Here is a 14,802-nt window from a genome sequence, read left to right as displayed (position 1 = left end):
GTCAGGGCGTGACAGCTAGGGGGTACAATATCACATTACACACATACAGTACATACACCTATAATTCTAACAGCTTTTTTGTTAGTAGAGTATTTAATTGTCTTAAAATATAGTTCAATTTCTTTTTGTAAGGTAAGAAAATGTGGTGTTTTGTTTGTAAATTTACATTTGTGAATATGAACTTTTACCAAAAGAATAATTAAATTAATTACATAAAATTGTTTCAGCTTATTTCTATCGTAGGTAAAGAATTCAAGCAGTACATCTCTCCACAATAGTGTAAAATCTTCATAAATGTGTTCAATTATAAATCTACTGATGTCTTGCCACAGTTTCCTTACATGAATACAATGCCAAAAAAGATGCAACACTGTTTCTGGGTGGTCATTACAAAAGGTACAATTTGAGTTTATGTTTTCCTTAAACCTCTTCATATAGTGGTTGGCGGGATAATATTTATGAACAATTTTAAAGGAAACTTCCTTAATTTTGTTAACAAGTAGGTATGTGTGTGGCAACATCCAAACTTTTTCCCAACAGATATTATCAATAAATCCATTCCAATAAGGCATGACATAAGGTATAGATACAACATCCTGCTGAAACAAGGTTCGTATCACTCTGTTGTTGAATGGACCAAAAGAAAAACAAATCTATCCTACTGATGAGTCAACAGGCTCTGAGGGTCATGTCTTAACACGTTCCTGAATAATAAAGCAACAGCTGAGGGAATGGCATCTAAAACAATTGCAAAATCTTTAGGTGTTTCAGGGACCTAAGGGACCTAATACCTTATAAGTATTCCTTATAACTAAGTTTAAAGAACTCTGCATTTACCATTTGGCTCACCAATCTCCTTGCTTATTTTACCGTCAAGATATAAAGATAGAATGCCATATGTTAGCCTAGAGATACCTTCAGCCTTGGTTATTAGGACTCTTCCATTTAAAGATAAGTCCCTCTGTAGCCATTGATTTAGCTTCTTCTGGGGTTTTTAATTAGAGGGTTAAAATTTAGTAAGCCTCTAGACTTCTGATCCTTAGTAATGGTTATGCCTAAATATGTAAGTTATTATTTCACTGGAATACCATAATATGAAGGTGTCACACAATCTTTGACAGCCATGAGTTCACATTTATGTTAAGATATAGACCAGACGCTTTGGAAAAGGATTGTATCACATTGATCGATATGGGAATTTGGTTAGCGTTTTTCAGAAAAAGTGTAGTATCGTCAGCCAGCTGGCTTAAAATAATTTATTTACCAGCTATGGAAATGCCTTGTACAGGACTATTATTTAAAGAATTTGTAAGAAGTTGGGTGATTAATAAAAACAGAGATGGGACAACCTTGCCTAATTCCTCTCTTTAACTCAAATCTGGGTGAGGTGCCATATTTCAATTTGATAGAGCTGTTACCATTTCTAGAGTCTTAATAGCCTTACAGAACAAATCCCAAAGCCACATTTCTCAAGGGAGTGGAAGAGGAACTGATGCTCTACTGTGTCAAATGCTTTGTAAAAATCTAAAAATTATATGAAACTATCCTCGGTTATTAGGTCTGAGTAGTCAAGTATGTCTAATACTAGTCTGATATTGTTAGAAATATGGCTGTTCCTCATAAATCCAGACTGTGTTTCATCAATGATTGCATCCAAGAGCTCTTTAGTTATTTTTGCAAGTAGTAAGGCTAATATCTTATAGTCATTATTAAGAAGACAAATTGGATGCCAGTTATCGATGAGCAGCACTTATTTTTTAGGCTTAGGTATCAGTGTTATTAACCCCTGACTCATTGTAGGAAGGAGAACATTGTTTTTAATACTCTCTAAAAAGACTTCAAATAGGAAGGGAGCTACTTGTTCAGTAATTCCATCAACACCTGGGGATTTATTGTTCTTTAGATGTTTGATAGACTCTTGTAACGAGTCTATCTCGTCCTCCTCATCGGACGAGGAGAGGCGAGAAGGATCGGAAGACCAATTTGCAGAGTGGTAAGTTTCCATGATATTTAATAGACACGAAAACAATACACGATACAAAACAACAAACGAACATACCGTAACAGTCCTGTGTGGCGAAACACTGACACAGGAACAAACACCCACAAACCAAACGTGAAACCCCAGCTGCCTAAGTATGATTCTCAATCAGGGACAACGATTGACAGCTGCCTCTGATTGAGAATCATACCAGGCCGAACACAAAAAACCCAACATAGAAAACACACATAGACAACCCACCCCAACTCACGCCCTGACCATACTAAATACATACAAAACAAGGGAAATAAGGTCAGGAACGTGACAACTCTATAATCTCTTCAACTTTGATGGGTTCATCACACTGTTTAGATTCTGTATCACTGATAGAGTGAACATTATTCAGTGAGTCAAAAAACATATCTGTGGATTCCTGACAGTACTTAGATCTACACAATTTCCTGTAAAAATTGCTACAGTATTTAGCGATTCATTTTTGGTCATCTGTAATAACACCATCAATGTTTAACTTATGGATAGTGTTATTTGTCGTGAAATTTCTCAAGTCTAAAGAAATAGGATGAATTCTGTTCTCCCTCCTCAATCCATTTTCTCCTAGATCTAATAACGGCTCCTTCTGCTTTTAATCTATATATATTATCCATTTGATTTAATCTATATATATTATCCAGTTTATTTAATCTATATATATTATCCAGTTTATTTTGTAACTCAATCAGTTCCATCTTCTCCTCCCCTGAGAGGCCGGCTAGGGTCCTCTGAAAAAGGGAAGTTATCTTAATGATCACCTTTTCCTCCTCAGCTCTTCTGGTCTTAGCAAGATTACTACTATATTTTTTAAGGTACAGTGGGGAGAACAAGTATTTGATACACTGCCGATTTTGCAGGTTTTCCTACTTACAAAGCATGTAGAGGTCTGTAATTTTTATCATAGGTACACTTCAACTGTGAGAGACGGAATCTAAAACAAAAATCCAGAAAATCACATTGTATGATTTTTAAGTAATTAATTTGCATTTTATTGCATGACATAAGTATTTGATCACCTACCAACCAGTAAGAATTCCGGCTCTCACAGACCTGTTAGTTTTTCTTTAAGAAGCCCTCCTGTTCTCCACTCATTACCTGTATTAACTGCACCTGTTTGAACTCGTTACCTGTATAAAAGACACCTGTCCACACACTCAATCAAACAGACTCCAACCTCTCCACAATGGCCAAGACCAGAGAGCTGTGTAAGGACATCAGGGATAAATTGTAGACCTGTACAAGGCTGGGATGGGCTACAGGACAATAGGCAAGCAGCTTGGTGAGAAGGCAACAACTGTTGGCACAATTATTAGAAAATGGAAGAAGTTCAAGATGACGGTCAATCACCCTCGGTCTGGGGCTCCATGCAAGATCTCACCTCGTGGGGCATCAATGATCATGAGGAATGTGAGGGATCAGCCCAGAACTACACGGCAGGACCTGGTCAATGACCTGAAGAGAGCTGGGACCACAGTCTCAAAGAAAACCATTAGTAACACACTACGCCGTCATGGATTAAAATCCTGCAGCGCACGCAAGGTCCCCCTGCTCAAGCCAGCGCATGTCCAGGCCCGTCTGAAGTTTGCCAATGACCATCTGGATGATCCAGAGGAGGAATGGGAGAAGGTCATGTGGTCTGATGAGACAAAAATATAACTTTTTGGTCTAAACTCCACTCGCTGTGTTTGGAGGAAGAAGAAGGATGAGTACAACCCCAAGAACCCATCCCAAACGTGAAGCATGGAGGTGGAAACATCATTCTTTGGGGCTGCTTTTCTGCAAAGGGGACAGGACGACTGCACCGTATTGAGGGGAGGATGGATGGGGCCATGTATCGCGAGATCTTGGCCAACAACCTCCTTCCCTCAGTAAGAGCATTGAAGATGGGTCGTGGCTGGGTCTTCCAGCATGACAACGACCCGAAACACACAGCCAGGGCAACTAAGGAGTGGCTCCGTAAGAAGCATCTCAAGGTCCTGGAGTGGTCTAGCCAGTCTCCAGACCTGAATCCAATAGAAAATCTTTGGAGGGAGCTGAAATTCCGTATTGCCCAGCGACAGCCCCGAAACCTGAAGGATCTGGAGAAGGTCTGTATGGAGGAGTGGGCCAAAATCCCTGCTGCAGTGTGTGCAAACCTGGTCAAGAACTACAGGAAACGTATGATCTCTGTAATTGCAAACAAAGGTTTCTGTACCAAATATTAAGTTCTGCTTTTCTGATGTATCAAATACTTATGTCATGCAATAAAATGCAAAGGAATTACTTAAAAATCATACAATGTGATTTTCTGGATTTTTGTTTTAGATTCCGTCTCTCACAGTTGAAGTGTACCTATGATAAAAATTACAGACCTCTACATGCTTTGTAAGTAGGAAAACCTGCAAAATCGGCAGTGTATCAAATACTTGTTCTCCCCACTGTATTTGGACACCTCAAATGTAAAGAGCTCCCATTTCTTGTAATACAATTTTTCTTCACAAGCCCTTTCCCAAACATGTGAGAGCAGATATTTAACCTCAAACTTAACTATGTCATTATTTAATAACAAGCTATTTAGCTTCCAGTAGGATGCTCTTCCAAAGTTAGTGTCAGGGGTAAATATTTTGATATGAATGTAAATGGCACTATGGTCTGTGAGGGGAGTAGTACAAATATTTGTAGTAACACACTCACTATCAATACATTTGGATATAAGCCAAAAATCTATTCTGGACTGTCTGGAACCTGTTTTGTTACTCCAAGTGAACGATCTGTCGGCCGGAAACCTTTCTCTCCATATATCAGTAAGATCAAACTTTTCCATAAAAGTATTAAACCCAAATTCTGACTGGTTGTCGTACCTGTAGGCCATCTATCAGATGAATTATCTATAGTAATGTTAAAGTCCCCTTCTATCAATAATAATCTAATTGGAAATTTTGAAAACCAATGAAGTATATGTTTCTCTATAGATTCAAGCAACTCATCATTCTCATGTTTGGTGTTGTACCCATAGAAGTTTACAGTAATGAGCCTAATGTCATTGTAACTGATCACAAGACAGATAAAGTGACCAAAGCGGTCACATTCCGAATGTAGAATATTACCACCAAAGGTATTTTTCATTGTAGTGACACCAGCGGTGTTCAGATCCATGGGAAAGCCAAATATCGTTGCCCCACTGGGACCTACAGAAGTTGGCAGCAGAAAGAGAGTGAGACTCTCAAAAATCTGTTCAAAATTGTTTAGCAAATAAAAATATGCCTTGCGCTTCACATTGTTTCGTAACCCCCTAGCATTAAGAGAAACTATCGACAAAGACAAAACAACAAAGATTATATAGAAGTATAAACTGTAGGATGAGTAAAAAACGTAGGAGCAGTGAACGTAAGCGATAAGGAACCGAGATCTGCACCATTTAGGTCAACTTAAAGTGAAAATAGCTTATACCATTAACTCTGAGCTAGTTGTTATCCGGCTTTTAAAATTCAACTAAACAGAAAATGATGTTCAAGACCAAACCAAGGGTTCTCTTTAGTGAGACACTAAAAACCCTCTTTAGGGTAATCAGGAACTATTCTGAGAAATAAAATACAAAATAATAATTTAAATTAAAGGGTACCTACTATTTTAAGTGCAAATGAAAATGAAAAAACAGAATAAAAAATGTTTTACATGTACACGTTCCTAAGACCTTTTTCACTTTGAAATAAGTATTAATAACCAAATACAACAATAACGTGTAAAGTCAGAGCAGACCTGTATGCCCCTTTAAAACGGTATTTTAGTTACTGTATGCATAAAAAATAAATACAACTTTCAGTCTTCTTCTTAAGTTTGTAAACAAAATAGGCCTTCTGGTCTGGTCATACAAGAACGAACTAATACATTGAGGTACCTGAGTATTCTGAACAATAGTCACCTGATGCTTGTTAGGTAACATTAATCAGTACAAGGATTTTTTTTTTTTATTTAACCTTTATTTAACTAGGCAAGTCAGTTCTCATTCTTATTTACAATGACGGCCTAGGAACAGTGGGTTAACTGCCTTGTTCAGGGGCAGAACGACAGATTTTTACCTTGTCAGCTCAGGGATTCGATCTAGCAACCTTTCGGTCTAACCACTAGGCTACCTGAGAATACCATGGCTGAAACCATCAATCTGTTCCTTCTGTTGAGATTCTAGGGAGGAATATGGATTCCCGAACCGTTGATGATGCCTCTTCCTCCGACGAAGTAAGCAGCCTTTCCCTCATTTTGTGCATTCTTGATCGTTGGCCACAACTTCTTCCTTCTTTCTATGTCCTCCGGGCTGAGATGCTGGGCGAAACGCAGACCATGGCTCTGAAGTAAGGTGTTCTTCCTAGCAGCTTTCCAGACAGCATCCCTGTAGAATCTGGCAGTGAAGAGAATGATGATACCCCTTGGTCTTAAATCGTTATACTGTTGCTTCTTGCCGAGGCGATGCACAACGTCGATGGCATCACCAACTTTGTTCTTCTCTGCAGGCATAACGTCTTGGCAGATGTGGATAGCCTCTCATCGCACATCCTCATTTTCCACCTCTGGCATGCCGTAGAGTCTCAGGTTCCATCTTCTTGTGTATTGTTCCAGATCAGATCAGTCTATGGTAGACATTGTTATTCTTTTCCACACTTTTTTCAACTTTTGACACTCTCATTTTCACATCCTTAATTTCACCACATACAAACTCCAGTCTTTTTCAAGCCTTCGATAACCATGGTGTTCGCGCCTACCATTTTCTCAATGGCGTCAGACCTGGAGTTGATGAGTAAGGAGAGGGTTGCCACGATGTCAGAGTTCATGTTGTTTTTTTTGGAGGGTAGAGGTTTGCGCGGAGTAACCGGTAAAGAGGGGAATTCGTCATCTTCAACAGCATTCGAAAGCATGATATTATCCATAGGGCAAGTGTAGTTATGGCGGTTGTCTATAAGCACGTTTCTCTCTTGTTGATTAGCAATAGAACGGCTAGCTTTTTCCTTTCTTTTTGTGTCACGACTTCGCATGGACATGCCGAAATAAATGATCCAATTATTTTTCCAGTCACAGGAAAGTTCTTATATCTTGAACAAATAAAAACAGTAATAGTAATGACTGTAAACTTGTTTTTTTCACAATCTTTCTGAAGTTTGGTGCGGAGCTCGGTAAAAAAGCGTCTGTTCAAGCCGCCATCTTGGCCTCTCAGGACTAATACTCTCGACCACTGCTACTCTAACTTCCGCGATGCATACAAAGCCCTCCCCTGCCCTCCCTTTGGCAAATCCGACCACGACTCCATCTTGCTCGTCCCGGCTTATAGGCAGAAACTCAAACAGGATGTATCAGTGATGAGAACCATTCAACGCTGGTCTGACCAATCGGAAGCCACGCTCCAAGATTGTTTTGATCACGTGGACTGGAATATGTTCCGGTCAGTCTCAGAGAACAACATTGACCTATACGCTGACTGTGCATTAGAGATGTCGTACCCACTGTGACTATTAAAACCTACCCTAACCAGAAACCGTGGATGGATGGCGGCATTCGCGCAAAACTGAAAGCGCGTTCCACCACATTGAACCATGGAAAGAAGTCTGGAAATATGGCTGAATATAAACAGTGTAGTTATTCCCTCCACAATGCAATCAAACAAGCAAAATGCCATACAGGGTCAAGATGGAGTCGCAATTCTAAGCTCAGACACGAGACGTATGTGGCAGGGTCTACAGGAAAGCACGGACTACAAAAACAAAAACAGCCACGTTGCAGATACCGACGTCACGCTTCCAGACAAACTAAACACCGCTTTGAGGATAATACAGTTCCACCGTCGCGGCTCGCTAACAAAGACTGCGCCTCCCCCCTCTCCTTCTCAGTGGCTGACGTGAGTAAAACATTTAAACTTGTTAACCCTCGTAAGGCTGCTGGCCCAGACGGCATACCTAGCCGCATCCTCAAAGCATGCGCAGACCAGCTGGCTGGTGTGTTTATGGACATATTTAATCTCTCCCTATCCCAGTCTGCTGTCCCCACTTGCTTGAAGATGCCCACCATTGTTCCTGTACCCAAGAAAGCAAAGGTAACTGAACTAAATGACTATCGCCCCGTAGCGCTCACTTCTGTCATCATGAAGTGCTTTGAGAGACTAGTCAAGGATCATATCACCTCTACCTTACCTGACACCCTAGACCCACTTCAGTTTGCATACCGCCCCAACAGGTCCACAGATGATGCAATCGCCATCACACTGCACACTGCCCTATCCCATCTGGACAAAAATAATACCTATGTAAGGATGCTGTTCATTGACTACAGCTCAGCATTCAACACCATAGTACCCTCCAAGCTCATCATCAAGCTGGAGGCCCTGGGTCTCAACCCCTCCCTGTGCAACTGGGTCCAGGACTTTCTGACGGGCCGCTCCCAGGTGGTGAAGGTAGGAAACAACATCTCCACTCCACTGACCCTCAACACTGGGGCCCCACAAGGGTGTGTGCTCAGCCCTCTCCTGTACTCCCTGTTCACCCACGACTTGCGCGCCCATGCACGCCTCCAACTCAATCATCAAGTTTGCAGACAACACAACAGTAGTGGGCTTGATCACCAACAACGACGAGACAGCCTACAGGGAGGAGGTGAGGGCATTCGGAGTGTGGTGTCAGGAAAATAACCTCTAACTTAACATCAACAAAACAAAGGAGATGATCGTGGACTTCAGGAAACAGCAGAGGGAGCACCCCCCTATCCACAAGGGACAGCAGTGGAGAAGGTGGAAAGTTTTAAGTTCCTGGGCATATATATCACAGACAAACTGAAATGGTCCACCCACACAGACAGTGTGATGAAGAAGGCGCAATAGCGCCTCTTCAACCTCAGGAGGCTGAAGAAATTTGGCTTGTCACCCAAAACCCTGACAAACTTCTATAGATGCACAATCGAGAGCATCCTGTCGGGCTGTATCACCGCCTGGTTTGGCAACTGTAACGCCCTCAACCGCAAGGCTCTCCAGAGGGTGGTGCGGTCTGCACAACGCATCACCGGGGGCAAACTACCTGCCGTCCATGACACCTACAGCACCCAATGTCACAGGAAGGCCATAAAGATCATCAAGGACAACAACCACCCAAGCCACTGCCTGTTCACACAGCTATCATCCAGAAGGCGAGGTCAGTACAGGTGCATCAAAGCTAGGACCGAGAGACTGAGAAACAGCTTCTATCTCAAGGCCATCAGACTGCTAAACAGCCATCGCTCATCCATATACTTATATGTACAGTACATATTCTCATTCACCACTCTAGATTTGTGTGTATTAGGTCGTTGTTGGAGATTTGTTAGATTACTTGTTGGATATTACTGCACTGTTGGAACTAGAATCACAAGCATTTCGCTACACTCGTATTAACATCTGCAAACCATGTGTATGTGACCAATAAAATTTGATTTGATACGACTCTGATTGCACTGAACGCAAGAGAAGTGATACAATTTCCCTAGTTAATATTGCATGCTAACATGAATTTCTTTTAACTAAATATGCAAGTTTAAAAAATATATACTTTTGTATATTGATTTTAAGAAAGGCATTGATGTTTATGGTTAGGTACATTTGTGCAACGATTGTGCTTTTTTCGTGAATGTGCTTTTGTTAAATCATCACCCGTTTGGCAAAATTGAAGTAGGCTGTGATTCAATGAGAAATTAACAGGCACCGCATTGATTATATGTAATGCAGGACAAGCTAGGTAACCTAGTAAAATCATCAACCATGTGTAGTTAACTTGTGATTATGTGAAGATTGATTGTTTTTTATAAGATAAGTTTAATGCTTGCTAGAAACTTACCTTGGCTCCTTCTTCTTCTTCGGTGGGGTTTATCGGTGGTTGGCATCCAACGTTATGGTGCATTACCGCCACCTACTGTACTGGAGTGTTGGCCAGAGACAGGGAGAAACTAAATCCTAACTGCCAGCCCCGTTGCTCTTAAAAAAGATTACAATATATTTGAGACTATATCTAATGACTTTCTACTCAATATACTCTTTAAACTAATTTCCTGTATCCCCTTCTCCCTCATACTAGATCTCATCCTCTCTCTTTCCCTCCAATAATGTCCACACTGTATCAATACATGCTCCACGGTCTCTGTTTCCTGGCAATACTCACATTTTCCTGTTGGATGCTTTCCTATCACATGTAAAGTCTTATTCAACTGGCTGTGACCCACCCTTAATCTTGTAAATATAGCCTCCTCTCTTCTGTCCCTTCCTGCCATTCTCCCCTCCCAACTTTCCTCTGTACTTGAAATAAATGCCTGCCCTTAGTATCTCTATTTCACTGCTCCTGCCATTTCTCCACCATCACTGTCCATATCATGCTTTCTGCCTCTGCCTTGCTCATTTAAACTACCACATCAACATCTCCACTACTTAGTGCTTGTTTAGCCAGTACATCAACTGCCTCGTTCCCCTCCACTCCCACATGAGTTGGGACCCATGTAAATATTATCTGTATACCCATTTGTTTACTCCTGCCATGGGTTTGTAGCACCTCATAAAGCAGGTCTTGTCTGCTACGTGATATAATGGACTGGAGACTCCTTAACACTGCACATGAATCAGAGCAAATAACTACTCTTTCTTGTTTAACTTCCTCCACCCACTGCAAGGCCAACAGTATGGCCATCATCTCCGCCGTATATACAGCCTGATGATCTGTAATATGTTTCCTGACTCTCACCCCACATTCCTGCACTACAAATGCTGACCCAGTATGTCCTGTCCTTGGATCTTTTGAACCATCTGTGTATATGGACACAAAATTATGATACACGGTATCCAGACGTCTCTTAAACAAATCAGAAGGATCAACACCTTCCCTATCTTTCCCTAGTCTCTCCAATACTCCTAGATCTACTACTGGACCTGGGAGTAGTCATGGTGGATTCACAGGGATAGCTACCGTTGGACTAAATTCCCTTCCATACAGTCCCATCTCCTTCACCTGGGTATTACCCATCCACCCAAAGCTCGTGTTCTGTCTTTGCTCATGTTCCCAGCATGCCTGTAAAATCCTTTTCGCAGGATGAGATAGCCCATGTCCCTGTAGGCTGACCCAATAATTAATTGCCAGCTGTCGTCTCCTAATCACCTTGGCTCCTTGCAGCCACAAGGTCCTTTTGATGCTGCACTCGCGTAACAGGAGGTCAGCCTGCCATGCAGTCTCCACGTGGATTGCAGTGTAATAGGCCATAATCGGCGGTTACCGATTGTTATGAAAACTTGAAATAGGTCCTAATTAATCGGCCATGTCGGTCGACCTCTACTTTGAAGCCACCAGTCAGTCATATTGGCACTCCCCAGAAGGAGCAGTCCTCCATAGGAATGTGGAATTCTACAGTATTTAAATTAAACTTTTCAAGGACAAAATTACATATATTTAAGCATGTTGTTGTTGTAGTGGTGACAGTATTATTAGTAATCTCTAAGGTGATACTTAAAGGAAATGTTTTTTATATTTTTTTCATTTTTTATTTTTGTGTTTAGCTCACAATATAATTTAAATGTATGCATGAAGGTGATTGTATTAAAATAAATGTGGCGAAAATGAATGTAGTTCACAATGGTGGGGGAGTACCAAAATCAGGCCAAGATTTCTTTTTTAAATATTTTTTTATTTAAATGTTTTTCTTGCAGAAAAAACAGTATACATACAAGAAGTATACAAACAAACAACGATAACATAGGCTAGGGGTTACAACAAATTCCAGATTATGCAAAGACCTTAAAAGATGCACACATATTGATTGTTTTAACACCTTTCTTATTAGAAGAATGTAGAATGTTCTTAATGTACTGCTCTAATTCCTTAAACGCGAATCCGACCATCACCCCTGGTGAGACAAAACCGCGACTCGTCAGTGAAGAGCACTTTTTGCCAGTCCTGTCTGGTCCAGTGACGATGGGTTTGTGCCCATAGGCGACGTTGTTGCCGGTGATGTCTGATGAGGACCTGCCTTACAACAGGCCTACAGGTCCTCAGTCCAGCCTCTCTCAGCCTATTGCGGACAGTCTGAGCACTGATGGAGGGATTGTGCGTTCCTGGTATAACTCGGGCAGTTGTTGTTGCCATCCTGTACCTGTCCCGCAGGTGTCATGTTCTGATGTACCGATCCTGTGCAGGTGTTATTACACGTGGTCTGCCACTGCGAGGACGATCAGCTGTCTGTCCTGTCTCCCTGTATTGCTGTCTTAGGCATCTCACAGTACCGATATTGCAATTTATTGCCCTGGCCACATCAGCAGTCCTCATGCCTCCTTGCAGCATGCCTAGGGCACGTTCACGCAGATGAGCAGGGACCCTGGGCATCTTTCTTTTGTTGTTTATCAGAGTCAGTAGAAAGGCCTCTTTAGTGTCCTAAGTTTTCATAACTGTGACCTTAATTGCCTACCGTCTGTAAGCTGTTAGTGTCTAAACGACCGTTCCACAGGTGCATGTTCATTAATTGTTTATGGTTCATTGAACAAACATGGGAAACCGTGTTTAACTTCCTGTACAATGAAGATATGTGAAGTTATTTGGATTTTTACGAATTATCTTTGAAAGACAGGGTCCTGAAAAAGGGACGTTTCTTTTTTTGCTGAGTATATGTTACTTTTTCCTGACTGGAATATTGCATATAGATCAGGCCAAGATGGAGGCACGATGGCTTCAACACAGCGCCCCCTATTTGTCATCTAGTGTGCAGGGTCTACAGGGGTTATAACTAGTTACCACAGCCACAACGTCAAAAATGGGCCATATCGTAAAAATTCACGGGGGAAAAATGTGCCTTTTGGTCTTATTTTAAGGTTAGGGTTAGGCATACGGTTAGCAGTGTGGTTACGGTTATGGCTAGGTTTAAATTAAAACGTTAAGAAGATACATTGTAGAAATAGGCGGGCTTTGTGGTTGGGGTAACTAGTGAAGACCGTCTGCCAGGAAGAATAGTAGCAGGTTTAGAAACTGCTACTAGAGAGAACCACTCATTCGCAGATTCTTCAATACCCGTCAACCAAACTCGTGGGAAAACCCCGGGGGGTGGGACTTAATGATTAACCTGAAATCCAGCCTATTGGCACTTGTGATGGATGCAGATTGGCCAATGGGTTATGATTTGGCATATTTTCAGGGGACACACATTTCGGGGTCTATTGGTTTTGTAAATTATCTTTATTCCTCTTGCTATAAGGCCTGACTTATTTTGTCTGTCACGTAATATATGTTTTGTGTGTCAGTATTTAATAGTATAGTCTAAGAGTCGGTCAGAAAAATATTTATCTACATTAAATGCCGTAGATAACATGCTCTGTTGCATGGGACAGCTAGCTTGCCATACTAGCTACTTTGGCTAGCTAATTTCGAGGCTGTCATATCGATTATCAGCTGGTTTGCGATCAACAAACTAGCCAGTTAATTGTACAAACGTATCAAAACCTCAGCTACTAAAGGACAGCATTGGAATGAGCAGGTGACACGACACTGCAGCACCAAACTGACGTTTGAATAAGGTAAGAAAACGAGCTAGCTAACGACGTTATGTCATAATGATGGCTATATTTCATGTTTGCTTCCTCGTCATACGTCAGATTATGATATGGATGCACCTGATCAAATATTGCATGGTTTGCTATACTGGCTAGCTAGCCCTACAGCAAACATGTCCTAGTATGTGTGCTGTTTTACACTAATTGACATGTTCCATGGGTGTTTTTTCAATGAGAGTCCTTCCTCATCCATGATTGAGCAAGGCTTGGCAGTGACACATTCTTCCTTCTTCTCTCACGCATCATCATCACCACTCGCTGCTGCTGACTGGCTTTATTCAGTGATGTCACTGATGGAACATACAAGACCACTGCTGCAATGATGATACAACTACTCTGCTGTTAATAATATTTAATCTGTTGGCTTTTGAATGTTGTGATGGTGTGTTTAAATAGTCAGTGTTACATCCCAGTCATTTTATATTCAGGATGTCAGCACCATCCGTATGTGGCTATATTGTACTTCACACATTCACACTGTTAAAAGGCAAAGCAAAAGGGACAAGTGGGCTACTTTCAGAAGTAGTTGTCATGTCAGATAATGCCTGATAATGCCTATGTAAGCACTGCGGTGGTGCATGTTGTTGACCAAGGGTCATTCAATTATGTGTATTTTGAAAGGGCAGTAGGCCTTTTGCCCTCACTCCTTCCTTATGGTAGACTGTTAGAACAACATCACAACATAGTAATTGTCTGTCATGTTATTTTGCTCACTCCATACTCCCTCCTCAAGCTCAAATAGGGGCATGATAAACAACAAGTCCTCTATGTGAAAATTGATGTTATGCACAGATACGCAGCCTACGAGGAGTTGCAATGCAAACCAAGGCTAACACAGCGGCACCCTGTCATAGATTTTTTATTTGGTATTTATTTAACCTTTATTTAACTAGGGAAGTTATTAGTTAAGAACAAATTCCGGCCAAACTCTAACATTGACGACACTGGGCCAATTGTGCGCTGCCGTATGGGACTCCCAATCACAGCCGGTTGTGACAGCCTGGAATCGAACCAGGGTCTGTAGTGATGCCTCTAGCACTGAGATGCAGTGCCTTAGACCGCTGCGCCAATCGGGATCCCCAACTTGCTTGATTGATGCTTGATGCACAGACATGAGGTGTGAATAGCCTAGATGTGAGAGTGGCCAGAGAACCATAAAGAGGAGTCATGTCAGAGGTGCTTGGATCTCCCCTTCATATTGGGTTTG

General features: G+C 41.5%; 1 protein-coding gene across 3 annotated transcripts in view; it reads left to right on the top strand.

Annotated features, from left to right (window-relative positions):
• The first annotated feature begins 13,158 nt into the window (after positions 1 to 13,158).
• Positions 13,159 to 14,802, top strand: part of LOC139575830 (ubiquitin carboxyl-terminal hydrolase CYLD-like) — a 35,059-nt gene continuing 33,415 nt past the window's right edge. For all 3 annotated transcript variants that reach the window (XM_071401179.1, XM_071401178.1, XM_071401177.1), the window contains exon 1: positions 13,159 to 13,559. The gene's annotated coding sequence lies outside the window, so the exon portion shown is untranslated. The remainder of the gene's footprint in view (positions 13,560 to 14,802) is intronic.

The sequence above is a fragment of the Salvelinus alpinus genome, chromosome 5, assembly GCF_045679555.1.
Source record: "Salvelinus alpinus chromosome 5, SLU_Salpinus.1, whole genome shotgun sequence".
Classification (NCBI taxonomy): domain Eukaryota; kingdom Metazoa; phylum Chordata; class Actinopteri; order Salmoniformes; family Salmonidae; genus Salvelinus; species Salvelinus alpinus.
This window is presented reverse-complemented; position numbering and strand designations above follow the sequence as displayed.